General features: G+C 35.8%; 1 protein-coding gene across 4 annotated transcripts in view; it reads left to right on the top strand.

Moving 5' to 3' along the window:
* ncoa7b (nuclear receptor coactivator 7b) overlaps positions 1-16,157 on the top strand; it is a 45,337-nt gene that overhangs the window by 9,864 nt on the left and 19,316 nt on the right. The window lies entirely within an intron of this gene.

Raw genomic sequence — 16,157 nt, 5'->3', positions numbered from 1 at the left:
CTAACATGATCTAATGGATTAACATTCAGAGACAATAATAATGCATTTAGAGATTAAATCAACTTTTCCTTTTAGACCACTAAGTCTTGAATAAGCTTTGAAACTGTTGATAAGCTGGGTGGGCATTATAATGGAGCAAATAAAAAAGATGGATAACTGCTTAATCGTCGACATCTGTTCAAGCTAAGTGAAGTTTTATACAGGTGGAGGGATTCTTATTTCCTACTGATGCTGGTTTTCTTCAGTACTTTGCTCTATATGACTGTTGGATAAATCGAGAATCTGACAACAGTCTAAAGGATGGACAGTACATTTTCTAGTAAATATACTGCAGCAGACTGGAAGTAGGAGGAAAAGACCAAATGTGGGCACAGGGGAAAACTGTCAGGAAGAAGTAGCCATGACAAGCTTGTTAACTGTAAAGTTGTTGGAATCCAATCCAATATGTGCATATTCAAGAATAATATAGGATTGATTAAGATGAAACGAATGATACGGATGAGAGGGAGTTATATCAGACAAGAGTAAGGTAATTATTGGGGTAATGGGATCAGTTCTAGGACTACTGTTTTTCTTGGTCTCTAAATCAATAATCTAGAATCCAGTATAGAACGTACTATAGGCTTGTCATATTTGCACAACTGCCAAAATATTTTTAGTTGTAAATTATGCAAGATCAGCAATGCATCATAAGCAGTACAAAACTCAGTAACAGGCTCTTAATGGAAATACAGGGTCGTACATGCAGGTACATGATGGTATTGAACTGGAAGAAGCAGTATATCATTTTCTTCAACTAGAGAGTAAAGGGAAAGCAATAAAAAGATCTATAATAAACATGGCTTTCTTGCTAAGAGTGTGCAGTTTATATCAAGAAAATTCATGTTAGATTTCTACAGTGACATTCATTAGATCTCACATGGTATTCCGTGTTCAGTTTTGGTCACTAGCCTACAGCAAAGATATTAACTGCTCTACAGGCAATACAGTGGAGAGCCGTCGGACTAATTCCTGCTTTGAAGGGGATTTCATACTCGGGCAGACTAAACAAATAAACAGGCTTACCCGGAAACGGAGCAGATTGCCTGGAATCTTGATATACTGTAGGCATTTCAAATTTTTAAAGCCATTGACTAAATCACCTCTTGGGACACTTTTGAGATCAGCAGTAATATTTACAGCTTCAAAGTCTGAGATTGAAGGCCAAAGAGTGAGGCTTCTTTTGCTTTTTAAGGATGTACTTGCACATTTTTCACATTTTCCTTTTGCCTTTCCAAATTCTGCTTTGTGAATCAATTATGGCTCATAAAATGAAACTCATGCCAGCTTAAGGATACTTCAAATTATTCTCCCCTTTAAACACATTTTAACATATCCGATAATTAAAATAGTAGGAACTCCTAGAATATGTTACTGTATATCCCTTCCTTTCTATGGGTTCAAGGAAGCATACTTTGTAACAGCCCAAATTGGACAACTTGACTGTACATTTTGGGATTTTAATTTATTAATTGTTGTATTTTATTCAGCATGTGCTGTTGTGTAATGTTGAAATTCCCAGTTTGGCAGAAAGACCAATAAAAGCTTTTCAATTTCACCTATCAGTGAATGCTAATAAGAATTATGCATAGATTAAAACATGTAGATTTATAAAATACATGTAGAGGGAGAAAAAGGAAATTCAAAATGGCCTTTAAAGTAACATTAAGAAATGCCAGAATTTTTTGTGTGGGGGTGGGGATTTCTTGAAACCTAGCCCTTTTTGACACCCTTTGCAAATATTTTGCTTTCTGGCAGGGGGAGTGCCATACAGTACATGGTATTTGAGAAGTTAAGCCTGTGAGTATAAGATATCAAAATGTGAGTCTTGACATCTCTGAATTTATTGACTCCTAATTTACAAATTGGGTCTGATAGGAATTATTCACTGCCTTCACCTATACAGACCCTCCTTTTACTTAGGTACTCATCAAAACGTTGATTGAGTTGATGTTATTTCTTTCAAAATAATTTTTCACAAGCAAAAAATGACTTGCTTTTCAATAAGGTTACAGCTATATTTAATAAACATGTTTATTGGTTCTTTAATTTCAGTGTTCATAGAACGCATGTTCCTTTTATTTTGCACTTAGTGCCTCCATAGTTTTGGTACGTTTCTGCACCCACAAACCTTTAAATATCCTGCATTTATCTTTATTCATAGTTTTTTTTCCTCCAAAATAGGTTATTGAACCTTCTAAAGTGGAAGACAATAAGATTCACACCAGTGTTAAACAGGCAGTGCCATTTCAGTTGTCTTTTAATAATCACTGCAATAAATTAATAATAAATATACTGTATAATCTTACAAACTTTATTTTATACAATGTAGCACCTTTTAAAGTTTTCTTCTCTAAGTGCTTTACAGGAAAAAAACAGGAAAATTAGTGCCACAGAGAAAAAAAAAATCACATCCTGTTTATGGAAGAAAATTATTGCTGTATATCACATTGTATACTGTATATCACATTGTACAGTATATGCAATAATATTGTCCTGTGCAAAGTAGCACTGCTTTTAACAACAGTTGAAGATCGTCACACTCCTGTTTTTGGGGAAAAAAAATCCTCTAAAGGAGCATGTGTTCTGTGTTTTGTATACATGAAGTACAACATCACGTCGGAAAGCATTCCCATGTTAAACACTTATTGTTTTAGCCGTTTTTGTGACAAGTACAAATAACACGGCTTTCTAAACATATGTTCTTCTTCATGTGAAGCTGCAGAAACGTGCTGTACATAGGTTTTTGCCTACTTTTTAGACATTGAATGAAATACATGTATGATGACTTGAGATAGTAAGACTTATACCAACTGTTATTGCTGGTAACAGTAAATGGCAAACCAACAACGTACAAACTGTATAACAGGCTGTGTGCTGTCCTTAAATTCTTCTTCTTTGACATTACCCTATTTCTTTACATTCACGCCTGTGCAAATGGACACACAAATACTTTTTCTTCTCCCCTTAAATTACACCTTTCCTGCATTTTGCTGTATAATTCCAAATTCAAATGCATTTGAATTTCAGCATACTTTAGTCTAAAACCTTTTGAGGTCTTTGTCTTCGCTCTTCTAATTCTGGTCTCCTAACTTTCCCCCAAGCCCATCTACATTCTATGGGTGATGGAGCTTCTCCTGTTTTGACCCCAAGCTCTGGAACTCTCACCCCAAGGATATCAGAGAGTCACCTTCTCCAAACCCCTTCAAATCCAGACTCAAAACCCTCTTCTTCAGAAAAGCTTTTACTTAACTGGTTCCATTCTTCACCCCTCTGCTTTTCTTAGTACCACCATCCACGGTCTCCTCTGTATATTGTAATTGTGTTTTATCTTGTGTATTGTTCTTATTTATTGTTGTTGTCATCCTGTAAAGCGCTTTGAGAAGCCACCTTTAAAGGCGCTATATAAAATAAAGTTTATTATTATTATTGTATTTAAAGATTTAACGAGTGACCAACAATAACAGTAACAGTAAGCCAACAGTAGGTATTAAGACTGTCAAGTCATTGTAAATGTATTCCATTCAATGTTTAAATAGTCAGCAAAAACCCATGTACACTACGTGTTTCTGCAGTTTCACATCAAGACGTACGTTTGGAAAGCCATGTCATTTCTCCTGGTCACAGAAACGGCAAAAACAATATGCGTTTAACGTAGGAATGCTTACAACGGTGTTGTACTTCATATCTACAAAAAACAGAACACGTGCTCCTTTAGATTATTTTTTCCAAAAAGTGGAATGTGACAATATTCTACCGTAATTAAAGTCAATGCTACTTTGCAGGGGACAATATTGCACGTGCAGTACAATGCAATATACAGTATTAATATAGTAGTAGGCAACATTGTTCACAAATTAACTTGTTACTTTTCTCATATAAACAAGAAAATTATCTTATTTGTACAAGATTTTCTTTTTTATATGAGAAAAGTATCTTGTTTATACAAGATCTTATTTTCTTGATTTTTTTCTCCATGGTGCTAATAAGCTTCTGTAGAAAAGTTATAAAAAAGTTAAAAGAAAACTCACAAAGAATTGAGATAACAGAATTTGTACAAAGTAACACAAGGGATTAGAAATGTAGTAGAACAGTGGTTCTCAAACTTTTTGGACCAAGTACCACCCCTAATCCAACCAAAGCATCCAAGTACCACCTACAAGTCATCTTCTCATAGGAACCCCAGAAATTCTCAATGACCAACATGAGCGCGCGTGCACACACTCACACATACATATAATAAATATTATAATAATAAACTTAATTTGATATAGCGCCTTTAAAGGTGGCTTCTCAAAGTGTTTTACAGAAAAAAAAACATTAACAACAACTAATAAAAAAGCACCATTTCAGTGAAAGGGGTGAGCCTGTTTAGTTGAGCAAAGCAGATGTGAATTAATTTTTCGAGCCCTGATACAATTCACAACGGAGTCTAACATATTAAATCGTCAGGCATTTTCTTGACGGCAAAGATCTCGCAGTGGATGTTGTAATGCGTACATTAATTTCTGGAGCAACCAATCTAATTCGTGCAACTACACCGTTATGTCGGTTTGTCATTGCTCTAGCACCGTCTGTACAAACTCCGACGCATTTTATCCAGTCGAGGCCATTCTCTTCGATAAATTCATTCAGAAGCTGAAATATGTGCTCTCCTGTAGTTCCTGTTGGTAGCGGTTTACAGAACAGAAAGTCTTCATGGGACATGCCCTCAAACTCGTATCTAACGTAAACGAGCAAATTGGCCAAATCGACTACAGACTCATCTAATTGCAGTGAAAAACATCTGCTCATCTTAACACGCTCTATCAGTGTACTTTTGATATAATCCTTCATTTCAATAATTCTATGAATGACTGTGTCTTTCAGGGGGAGGGGGGCAGCAGGTCGAGCTGTTTAGCAGCTTTTTCTCTACACATAATACGTGTCAGCTCTTTTGCCAACGGTAAATAAGGTTCTTCAAAAATAGTGTAGCTTACCTGCTTTAGCAATCCGCAAGCTTGCATTTTTCCGCGTTTCCGTTTTTATTTCCGTATTTATTTAAAGTTTTTATTTCATGCGCATGGGAGCGAAACACAGAGACGCTCGGTGTATTTTTCTCAAATTAGAACAGTTCTGAAATATTTTTCTGTTATCACGCATTCGTGTGCTCACAAGATTACCTGCGTTCGTAGCACGTATTTCTATGCATTCCTGTGTTTACAACGTTAGCATTGTTCCAAAATCACGCACATTCTCCTTTCTCCCTATTTGCTGGAGATACAGTTGCTTTTTTTAAATACAATTGGTCATTTGCATCCGTAGCAGGCATTCCTATAGAGTGGTATAGAATTACTGAGTATCTCTGATGTCCACTGAACTATTAGCACTGTATCGTAGTACGTAGGCTGCGTATTCGACACGTATTAAAATACAAAATATGAAAACCCGTCCCGATTTTTCTGCGCACACGACACAGTTCCAGGGTCATTTGGCGTACCACTTGGCGGCACTCCACGTACCACTCCCGGTACGCGTACCACAGTTTGAGAACCACTGTAGTAGAAGATAGACACAGACACCAATGAAATAAGTCTTTCTTATTCTGAAGAACAAGGTTTTGAATGTACTCAGGGTAGGTGACTCTCTGATATCCTTGGGGATAGAAATCCAGAACTTTGGAGTGTAGTAGTAGAAGGTCTGTCGCCCATAATATGTAGATGAGCATGGGGGACAAACAGGAGACCAGACTCAGATGAACAAAGGTTGGTAGGTGGGGAGTAGGAAGATAAAGTAATGTTGAGCCTTAAAAGAGAGCATGAGGATTTTGAAAACTAGCTCGGAATTCCGGCTGTCAAACTTTGGACACACTGAAGTTTATTTAGTATAGATTTAGATACCTCAATGAGTAGGGCATTGCAGTAATCAATTCTATAGGCAGAGACAACATAGTCCAACTATTTCTGAGATGGAGAAATGATGTTTGTACGGTATTTCACACGTGGGACAAAGGACGAAGGTCAAGCCTGGATCAAATATCACTCCCAAATTCTTCAATTTAGACTAAAATTCCAAGTACAGTGCCATCCCTGATCCAGATAGGATTACTGCATTGGCTTTAGGTAGCTGATGGGAGATGTTGAGATGTATGACTTCAGTCTTGTCACACTTTAAATGAAGGATTTGAGTCATACAGGATTTAATGTCATATATGCAATTAGAGTACAGAAATAGCTACTTCAGTGTCAGGTTTAGTATAGACATAGATTTGAGTATCATTGGCAAATAAGTGATAATTCAGACCATGTGATTTTAATAACTAACCAAGTGGGAACATGTTAATGCTGAATAGTAGTGGGTTCAGTATTGAGCCCTGAAACCCCAGAACTGAAACCCCCAAGGGAGACAATGTCACAGATCAGTTAAGTAAGATGTAAGAGCAATGTCAGAAACTCCAAACAGTCTCAAGACTAGAAAGTAAGATGTAATGATTGCATGAATAACCTCACTGTTTGCTAAAAGCAATCTGTAAATGACAAAAAACAAAAAAGGAAAAAAAAAACAGCAAAAAGAGTGGTGGGGGAAGTAGCAAAATAAAACTATAAGTTGTTAAAATAAGAAATACGGGTTTACCACACAGAACTAAAATTGGGTTAGTGTACAAGCCATGAAAATAAACAAGTTGGGTGTATTAACGTCTATGATTTTCTTTGCAACTTTTAAGGCTTGGACTGGTGCACTGTCCTGTTCAGTTCTGATATTTTTATCAATGCTTTGCACAGCCCAAGGCATCTTGGTTAGTGTTCCTGATAGTTCTTCACCACATTGACTGTACACTTGTGAGGAAATGTCATGGTGGGTCCTAACTTTTCTCTACCTGTCTGTAGTCAGGGTACCCTCAGTGTTATGCAAGTCTCTGACACCGTTGGTTGAGATGCAGCACTTCAATTGATTCACTTTCACATTTCAACAATTAGTTGTCTGCCAGTTGTTTTGCTGCTTTCTAGTCTGCCTTCGAAACGTTAGTCATTGGTTATTGCTAAAAAAGTAAAACTTTGGACTTGTGTGTAAACACCAACTTTTTTTTTTGGATTGCTCATCGGATTGCTGTTGACTGTTCCAGTTTTTTTTGTTTTGTTGCCTCTTTGCAACTGTGTTTTCAAAGCACCTGAAATATCCATTGAGCAATTTTGTGCTAAAGTCATCCTACTGTTCTGTTACTGTACCTACAGTTGTAAAAGCAAGGTTGTTAATAAGATCTGTACTGTATCATCACCCATAGCGAATTACTGTGTGGGCCCTGACATCAGTTCCAGTTTCACAAACTACCCTGACATTCTTGCTTACCACTCTGGATAAAACTTTGCCTGAAGTAGTGTCTCCTGTTCTCATTTTCCAGTACACTTCCACTTACACATTTATTTTTCACTGTTGATTCTTAAGAAGTCCTGAGGGTTAAAATTAGATATCTGTTAGAATTTTGCTGCCATCACCTTTTTCACCTTTAGTCTCCAACTTTGATTTATATACAATTTGCATATGAGCTTCCTTTCCCAATATCTTAGTGATCACTACATATATAAAATGTACAGTGGTTTCATTGCATGTGCTCATTTATAACATGTACTTTGAATTATAGACTTGAGTTTTCCTTTGTTTACAGTTATTTATAATGCTTAATATTGGCAGACAAATTACATTAAATCTTTCCACTTCATGCTAAAGAAAGTAACTAAAACATTTAAATGATAATATAAAGATGAGTGTATGAGAAATTGACAGCTAATATGATAGGTGTATCCAATTCATCAGATTTAACAATGATTTTCAGGAATGCTGAACAGTGTGTAGCAGAGGGTATGAGAGTTGGACTTTACTCTATCAGTAGATTGTAGATTGTATAACATCATGTGTGACAAGACAAATGCTCTATTATTGTTTATATATATATACAGTATTGTCTACCTTCACTTGGCAATTCCACCGTATAGTGTTTCTTCCACCTCAGTGTTACACCTCTGATAACCACAAGATGGAGTATGCTACCAAATACAGAATACAATATCCATTATTCCAAAAACAACAGTTTTCATGCAACTGAATGTCATTTAAGTAACACTGAGGCTTTGCTGTGATGAAACAAACCTGCACGCGCTTGAAAACTAGTGTATACGTTATGTAAAGATATTTAAATAAATGGATATCGATCTGGAGTTATGCCTGCAAAAGTCTATAATGAATGTTTGGAGCTTCTAATGTTCTATATATACATGCTAAATCAGGGAAGGAAATTCTGACAGTTAAATGTATAGGCAGCAAAATATTTTTTTATGTAAAATACAAATCCGTGCTGTGTATTTATTTGATATCTGTTACTGTTTAAATAAATGGTTTGTTTGAGCTGTTTTTAGATTAATTTCTAAAATCCTTATAAATTATATTTAAGAAACTATAGTAATTGTGTGGTAAAATTTAAGTGAGCAAAGTTATTTATTAAAGAGTATGTTAATAAGAGTATAGTTGGAGGGTGTAGGAGTAACAGGATTGCAATAACCATCCTTAATGATTGGATTTTGACTTGCTGCACACGATAGAACCAATCCAGAAGCCTGTATTCACAAAAGTAATATTTGCCTTGGTTCTTTAGATCGCAAAAGCTAAGGAAGACAAGACCTGGGAAAGCCAAGATGCTGCTGTAGGTGGTGTTGGTTGACCAGCACTCCTCTTTTTAGACCAGAATTCGCCAGTATGAGCCCTGCTGTCTTTCAGTTGTGATGTTAAACTGAGGTTGTGACTACTTGGTCTTTAAATTCTCTTACAAATTTGCACTATTTGTAAGAGAAGGGGAGTTAACCCTTTGAATAGTGCTATTGAGTAGTTTGAGACGAAAAACACATTATATATAAAGTATTATTATAAACCATACAATATATTGTAATGGAGACTTTATTTTTGAATTTTTCTGCTGAAAATTATACTTGAAGTCAAAGAATATGTGCTGAGTACAGTAGTGTTCAGAACTGTTTTTTTTTGGAAATGTTAGATTGTGAAATATGTTTTGTTTTTTCCATCAAGGCATCATTATGATGAATGTGTTTCCTAATGTTTTGCCTATAAAGCACAGATAATCTATGAAAAGTGAAGTAGATTTTAAAGTGTCATTGAATCTTGCAAAACAGTTGCAGTGATGTAGATGTTCAGTGCATTGATAAATTCTATTGATTATCGGCAGAAAGACATACAGTCATTGCAAACTTGGCAGGATTCTTATTGATTAATGCTGTCTCGCATCAAAACAAAAACAGATGTAGAGCACATCTCGAAGTAAGGCGCATAAAGGATTTTTAATCTTATATAACTTTATAACTTTGTTGTATTAAACTATTATGCAACCAACACCAAAATGCCCTGGTGTCACTTCACTGCCCACCATCCAGAGCATCAACAACAAGCGGTGTGTCAGGAGAGCACGTAGCATCATCAAAGACCCCAAAGACCCAAAGATCTCTTTACACCCCTGCCTTCTGGAAGACAGTATCGTAGCCTGGGAGCCAGCACCACCAGGCTCGGGAATAGCTTTTTCCCGGCAGGCTGTTAGATTGCTGAATATCAGCACAAACAGCACACGGACTGATCACCACCTGCTGAACAACCACCCACGGCTGTGCCATCACCACCATCTCACTTTCGTGTCGTGTTATGACTATGTCCTGCACTATTGTCTGCACTTATCTCTCACCCCCACCACCACCCCTGCATTTCAGAATGCTTATTTGCACATCACTACTTACACTACTGTAAATACCCATTTATTCATTTATCTACTCTTTACATTGTTTTATTTTTAATTGTATACCAATACTACCTCAATAGCTGCTAATGATTCTCGGTCTCGGTCCACCCCCACCCCCCCCCCCCCAGTGTGTGTTCTTTTGTGTTGTACTGTGACGTTATGCTAAAAAAGGGCGGTGCGGTAGCTCTGTGGCTAAGGATCTGCACCTGTGGCTGGAAGGTGGCCGGTTTGTATCCCGCGGCCGGCAGAGGAATCCTACTCCGCTGGGCCCCTGAGCAAGGCCTTTAACCCCAGCTGCTCCAGGGGTGTCATATAAATGGTCGACCCTGTGCCCTGACCACAAGTTTCTCTCCCTGTGTGTCTCATGGAGAGCAAGTTGGGGTATGTGAAAAGACATATTCCTAATACAAGAAATTGTATATGGCCAATAAAGTGATCTGATCTTATGCTAATTGTTTCTAGTGTATTGTGCACTTCGGGCCAGGAGAAACTATATTTTGTTCTCTCTTGTACATCTGTATAAGTGCAGAATGACAATAAAGTGAACTGAACTGTAAATCATGGTATTTCACAGTCCCACCTGGGGATATTAAAGATTATTTCTGGTATTGTGTGTGGATAGTTCCCTTGCTATATTGTTGCCTTAGTACTGCAAAGGTTCGACTGATATTGTTGGTAGACTAAAGGGATTCACCAACGTGCCCGCACAGCTGTTCAGGATGGAGAAATATAACCAAATAAATCATGAGAAAATAGAGAATGGTTGCAAATGAGAGAAGGCCTACCTAGTTTGCTTATTTTTTTGTATTAGCTAATTGAGGAACATATCCAGCTTTAGGAAGCCAAGGTATTGACTTCAACAGATCTCTACAACCCTTTGCCTGAAGCAGTGTCTACTGTTCTCATTTTCCAGTACACTTCCACTTACACATTTATCCTCTGGTTTGTTTTTCACTGTTGATTCTTAAGAAGTCCTGAGGGTTATTTTTGCCAGTACTGTTGAGGATTTTGGAAAAAATGTATTGGGTTTCCGTCTTCGTCTTTGCTGTTCAGGACATTATTTTCACCCATGGGAGTAAGGCACTCTCTGAACGTTCAACTTCTGTGAATTTTCAAAGCACTGATATTTTTCTGCAAAGTAGTGAGAATTTTTCTTTCATAAACTCCTTATTTATTGATTTTAGCTTTCTTCCTTTATCTTTTCTTTCAGTTTACAATTGCACTGATTTACAAATTTACCTTTGTACATTGTACCAGTAGAGATTGAGGGGTTAAATGCAGGTTAGCAAATACTGGTTAAGCCTTTTTAACTGTAAATTGAGAGAATACATTATCCTTTCCATCCTATAAATCTCATTTACAATATCAATCAACTGTTCAGATGTTAGAGGTTCTTTAATAAGCCTTTTTCTTGATTATTTTTTTTATCAGCTAGAAGTATTCCTTGTATACAGGACATTTCTCATTTGGTTCAGTGTGATCAAAAGGAAAATTTTCTAAATACATAAGTGAGAATCCAAAAGGTATAACCTAGTTTACAGTCTTATTAAGGGCTAGTTGTATGTATTGTCAATAATACAGTATCTGTGGACAGGAGCAGGATATACAGTATGTGTGTGAACAGTTGATACCTGTTCTCTACAAAACCTCCAACACTGAGAAGTGTTAAAATTTTGTTTTACTTGTATTTTGGAGCTAATGTCGAATAGATTCAAGTTTTTCCAACAGAAGTTTATCCATGTTTGTAAACTTGTGGAGCTTTGTTGACATTTGCATATATTCATCCATTGATAATCAGATTTCACATTATTTTCTTTCCCTTGTTTGTAAATATGTATGTTTTTCATGTCCTCCATACTAGTGTATAACTGATTTTTTTTCTTCTGATTACTTTGTTGATAAGAAGCTGTAGAAGTATTAACTATTTTATTATCTTGTTCCAATATATATTATACTGCCTTGTGTTTGTTCTGAATACATAGTAGAACCACTTTGGTCTAAATTTGAAATAACATTTTCTCCACTTTCCTGTCTGTTATTGAAGCATAAATCTTATAGTCCACATTTTTTCCCTACCAAGCTAAACTTCCAGGAAAGATGTATGTGTTGGATGGAATTAGCTACTGCAGTTAATGCTGTTTTTAATTATCAATTTAACTTCAAGTCAACCAGCTGAATCAGTTTGTAATAGTGAAAAGACTGGAGCATGCATTTTTATTTTACCTTGATACAGTGATGTTTACCGTTGATAGAGACAGTCTTTTATTAATACACTTACTATGGACCACTTCTTTGTGTTTAATTTTGCTAAAATTTCACTGTCAAGGCCAGATGGGAAATGCATCTGTTGACAGCCAAGTTGGATAGTTCACTAAAGACATCATATTGCACCCTTGCTGTTTTTATTATGTTTATATTTTACTCTCTGTAATATTGCAGTGCAAACAGGCTAGCCAGAGAAGCAAAACTTGAATGCAATATGGAAGTGTTATGAGATGTAACTGTCATTGTATTGTTTTAGGAACAAGTGAAGGTTAATTTTGTGGTTAAAAGTAGAAAAAACAGCGTTTTGGCCGTGTATGTATTTTATGCATCATGATCAGTCTGTAACCACAGGTGGTGACTGTGGGTGTCTGAAATTCAGAAGAAGGCCAAGGTGTGAGAGACAGTGAAGATACCTGTGGCACACAACCTTCACAAATAACACATTTCCGATATAACTGGTATAAACACAAAAGAAAAACATAGCACCCTTGGCAGGTTAACACAAAAGACACTTTAAAACGCTTGTTGTTGTGAGGTTAGCAAGAAGGCAATAGTAAAATGGTCAGTTGTATTGGTTTACATTGCTATGAGGGTATTGACCAAATTTATAATCCACAGTGAATCTTTGTTTTTAAGTAAGTACTAATAATGATGATGATGAAAATATTGTGTAAGTTCGCCACTACTGTACTCATATCTTTTTGTACTGTATGTATACAAAAGAGCAGGTTTTGTCTACAGAAGAACAGGTTTTGAACATTAAGCTAAAGGAATTATTTATCTACTATGTTATTGAACCTAAAGCCATTTTATTTGTCATCTTTAATGGTTATTTTGCTTGTACATATGTGCAAACTTCTGGATATGGACATATCCGTTACATCACTGCTGCTTTATCCTGTTATTGTAGTCTGAACATGAAACATTATCTGGCTGTGATGTAAAAAGCATTAAATAATAATGTACATCCCCAATAAGTGATAATAAAGGCATTGAAATGTATTTAGTCAGAAGAACAATCTGCATAATGCATGTGGAAATAATACTACTTCCACATGCATTATGCATTAATTTATAAAGTGCTCATTATTAATTTGAAAAAACAACACTAATCAAATTCTTTCCAGGTTTCATTAAAATCATTTACCTGGTAAATATTTTGTACATCACTGTGCTTTTCATATCTTGTGCATAAATTAGTAAATGTATTTTTAATTGAACTATAAAATTCATAGTTATCTCTGGTTTCCTTATTGTTTTTGTTTTTTCCTGTGGTATCTTTGATGGCAGTGTGTAGGTAAATGAAACGTCATCTCTTGCATCATTTCTTGGCTTTTAGCCATTATTTTGATTGCTTTTATATGGTGAACATTTTTAATGTCTCTCATGGATGTTAGCTGACTGAGAGTCTAAGAATGATCAATAATTGAAACAATGCTGACCATGCCTCTGTATTAAGTACAAGGGAAATGGAGCTAGAGGAATAAAATGAAAATGTGTCCTTGAGGGACTTCTTAGGGGAGGTATAGAAAAAATAATGGAATATTCTTACATCATGTGGCACTGATTAAGGCATCTTAACTTTAATTCCTTAATAATAACCATTTTTCTTCTACCCCAAGAAAGAATATGTGGTCTTTCCTGGTAGACAAAAAAATACCCTAGCTCTTGTATAGCAATATTAATTTCCTGTACCCTTTAATTGACGCAGAGGAAATTCCGTTGACTCACTTCTGGTATATGCAGGCAGGAAGAGTTGGTAGTAACCTGAAGAGGAAAATTAAAAAAAAACTAGAAACCACAAAATAACTTCTGCAACCTGCAATGGGTACTGTAATGATAGAATAAAGAAGGTGTAAGACAACGGTGTAAAATGTACTGTATATATAACACAAAACAAATCAAGAACCAGTTTTTGCATTAGTCTTCTCTAGCACACTGAAAATATTTATTGTATTAATAAATCATTAAAATAATTGCAAATTACCTCTTTGATACGTGAGTGGCTTTTACATAATCACTAAAGAAATGTAATCTTTCGTTTTGATCATTTTTGTTCAGTTATGCGAACTTGAACTTACACTTAAACTTAACATGTTTTGCAGGTTTTATTCTGTAATCCAGATCTGACTTGAACAGTCTTAGAAGCTCCCAATCGCCGCATAAACCATAATGGTGAATCAGTATTGTGGCAAGTCAGAACAAATTTGGTGTAGTGTTGTACGTAAATGAGTGGATAATGTCAGTTTTTAGAGAAACTAAACTGGTGGTTGATGCCAAGATAGAAAACAAAACATTACATTACTACGTGAAATCTGTTGACGTTTTGTGGGTTTAAAGCAAGTCCTAATGGCTACTGAGACAAATGTTCAAGTCAGAAGCTTATAATAAAGCAAGCTAAAACCATATTTGGGTTTTTTGGACAGAATTAACAAGAATTGTTTCCTGATGTGCAAAAACAGGTTTAACACTGCCTGATGTGAAACCCTGAGCTCAAGCATTCCTCTGTAGATATATATATGTGTGCAGTACAGAATGTGCAGTTTTCAGATTAAAACTACGATCTCAGGCACCTCCACACACCTGGGCATCATGGTCAAGATAAGCACCATGTTACATGTATAGCACAGTTAGCTGCTTGCAATGGCGTGACTGAACTTTCCCGAGAGTCCTGGCGAGGGATGTCAACATAACAGGTCACATTTAAATCGACAGAAGATCTGGAGGTAAAATGTATTTGTAAGAGTTTTAGGTTCTGAAATATATGATGTCTTGTTCTGGCTACTAAAATATTAGTCGTCTTTTCAGTGGTCTGTATCAAAACACACGTGAAATCTAGCACAGATATTCTCGAATCATAAGTACCTTTCTTTGAGGATAGCTGTAATGGAAATTCAGATGTTGCTAATCTGTAGTGCAATAAACTGAAATGTTTGGAGTGTATAGGTATGTACTCTTTGTGTGTGCAGTTTGTGATTACTGACTTACAATTCATCTTTTAGAAGTAATTAAAAATGAAAATTTCAACTTGATCATGCTTACTTTCGGTGAATGAGATCTTTTAAAAAAAAGATGTTATGCAAAGGCACAGAAAATTGTGCAAATTAGTAGTAGTAGATGCATTTACTACAGTTAAAGTAGGAGTGGTTTATGACTGATACATTAGGTACAGAGTAAATGTAGATGTGCAAATAGTGACTGACAAAAAAATAATTATGTTCTAGTTTATCACTTAGCAATATCTACGTAAAAAAACATGGAACTTTTACATTAGTTCAGTGTGGTTAACCAATTTTTAATAAATTATTTTGCAATGTATACTGACTGTTGACATTACTGCACAGATCCCTCATGAACAACAAAATACATTATATATATACATAGAAAATTCTTTCAAGACTAAACTGGGATTTGGCATCTGGTTTAGATTAATCCGAATTGGAGTCCAGTTGAACTATTTGGAAGGGAAGGTTTTTTTCTCACTTTATGGGCCGAGTTGTATAAGAGACGGGAAACCTATTACTAGTGAATCTAACCAAGCTGATCATATCCCCTTCCTTGTGATCAGACAGCAAACTGTCACTTAATTCTTCAAAATAACTTTCAACTGCATACAACTTACCATATCGTTTGCTGACACAGTGTAAACACTGCCAGCCTTTCCTTTCAGCAATGGCATGATGAAGTTCAGTCAATTGCCAAGTAGAGCTGGCCAAGCTCATAAGATTGTGTTTTTGCGATGCAGTCCGCTAGTTATTTTGTGACTCCCGACATTTATAAAACAAAATCCATTTCATTTCTCTTCCCCTGTAGTTTTTAGTTTACATCCTTGTGTATCGGCTTAGTGTGGTTTTTAAATAATTTACAGATTTTAAAAATAGGATGAAAAATGATTTTAATGTATTTATTACTCAAGAATGTTTTACTACTACTTTATGCTCTTTACCTTTTTTGTTATGTCGGTTTTCTTCATGTGTCACTGTTTTTTCACCAAACAAATAAACAACCCATTGTACCAGAAATGTCATTTTGTGTTTAATCTTACCACAAAATAGGCTAGGCTTTTAGACTTTTTTGATGG

Source organism: Atractosteus spatula, chromosome 2, assembly GCF_055471065.1.
Source record: "Atractosteus spatula isolate fAtrSpa1 chromosome 2, fAtrSpa1.hap1, whole genome shotgun sequence".
Classification (NCBI taxonomy): Eukaryota; Metazoa; Chordata; class Actinopteri; order Semionotiformes; family Lepisosteidae; genus Atractosteus; species Atractosteus spatula.
This window is presented reverse-complemented; position numbering and strand designations above follow the sequence as displayed.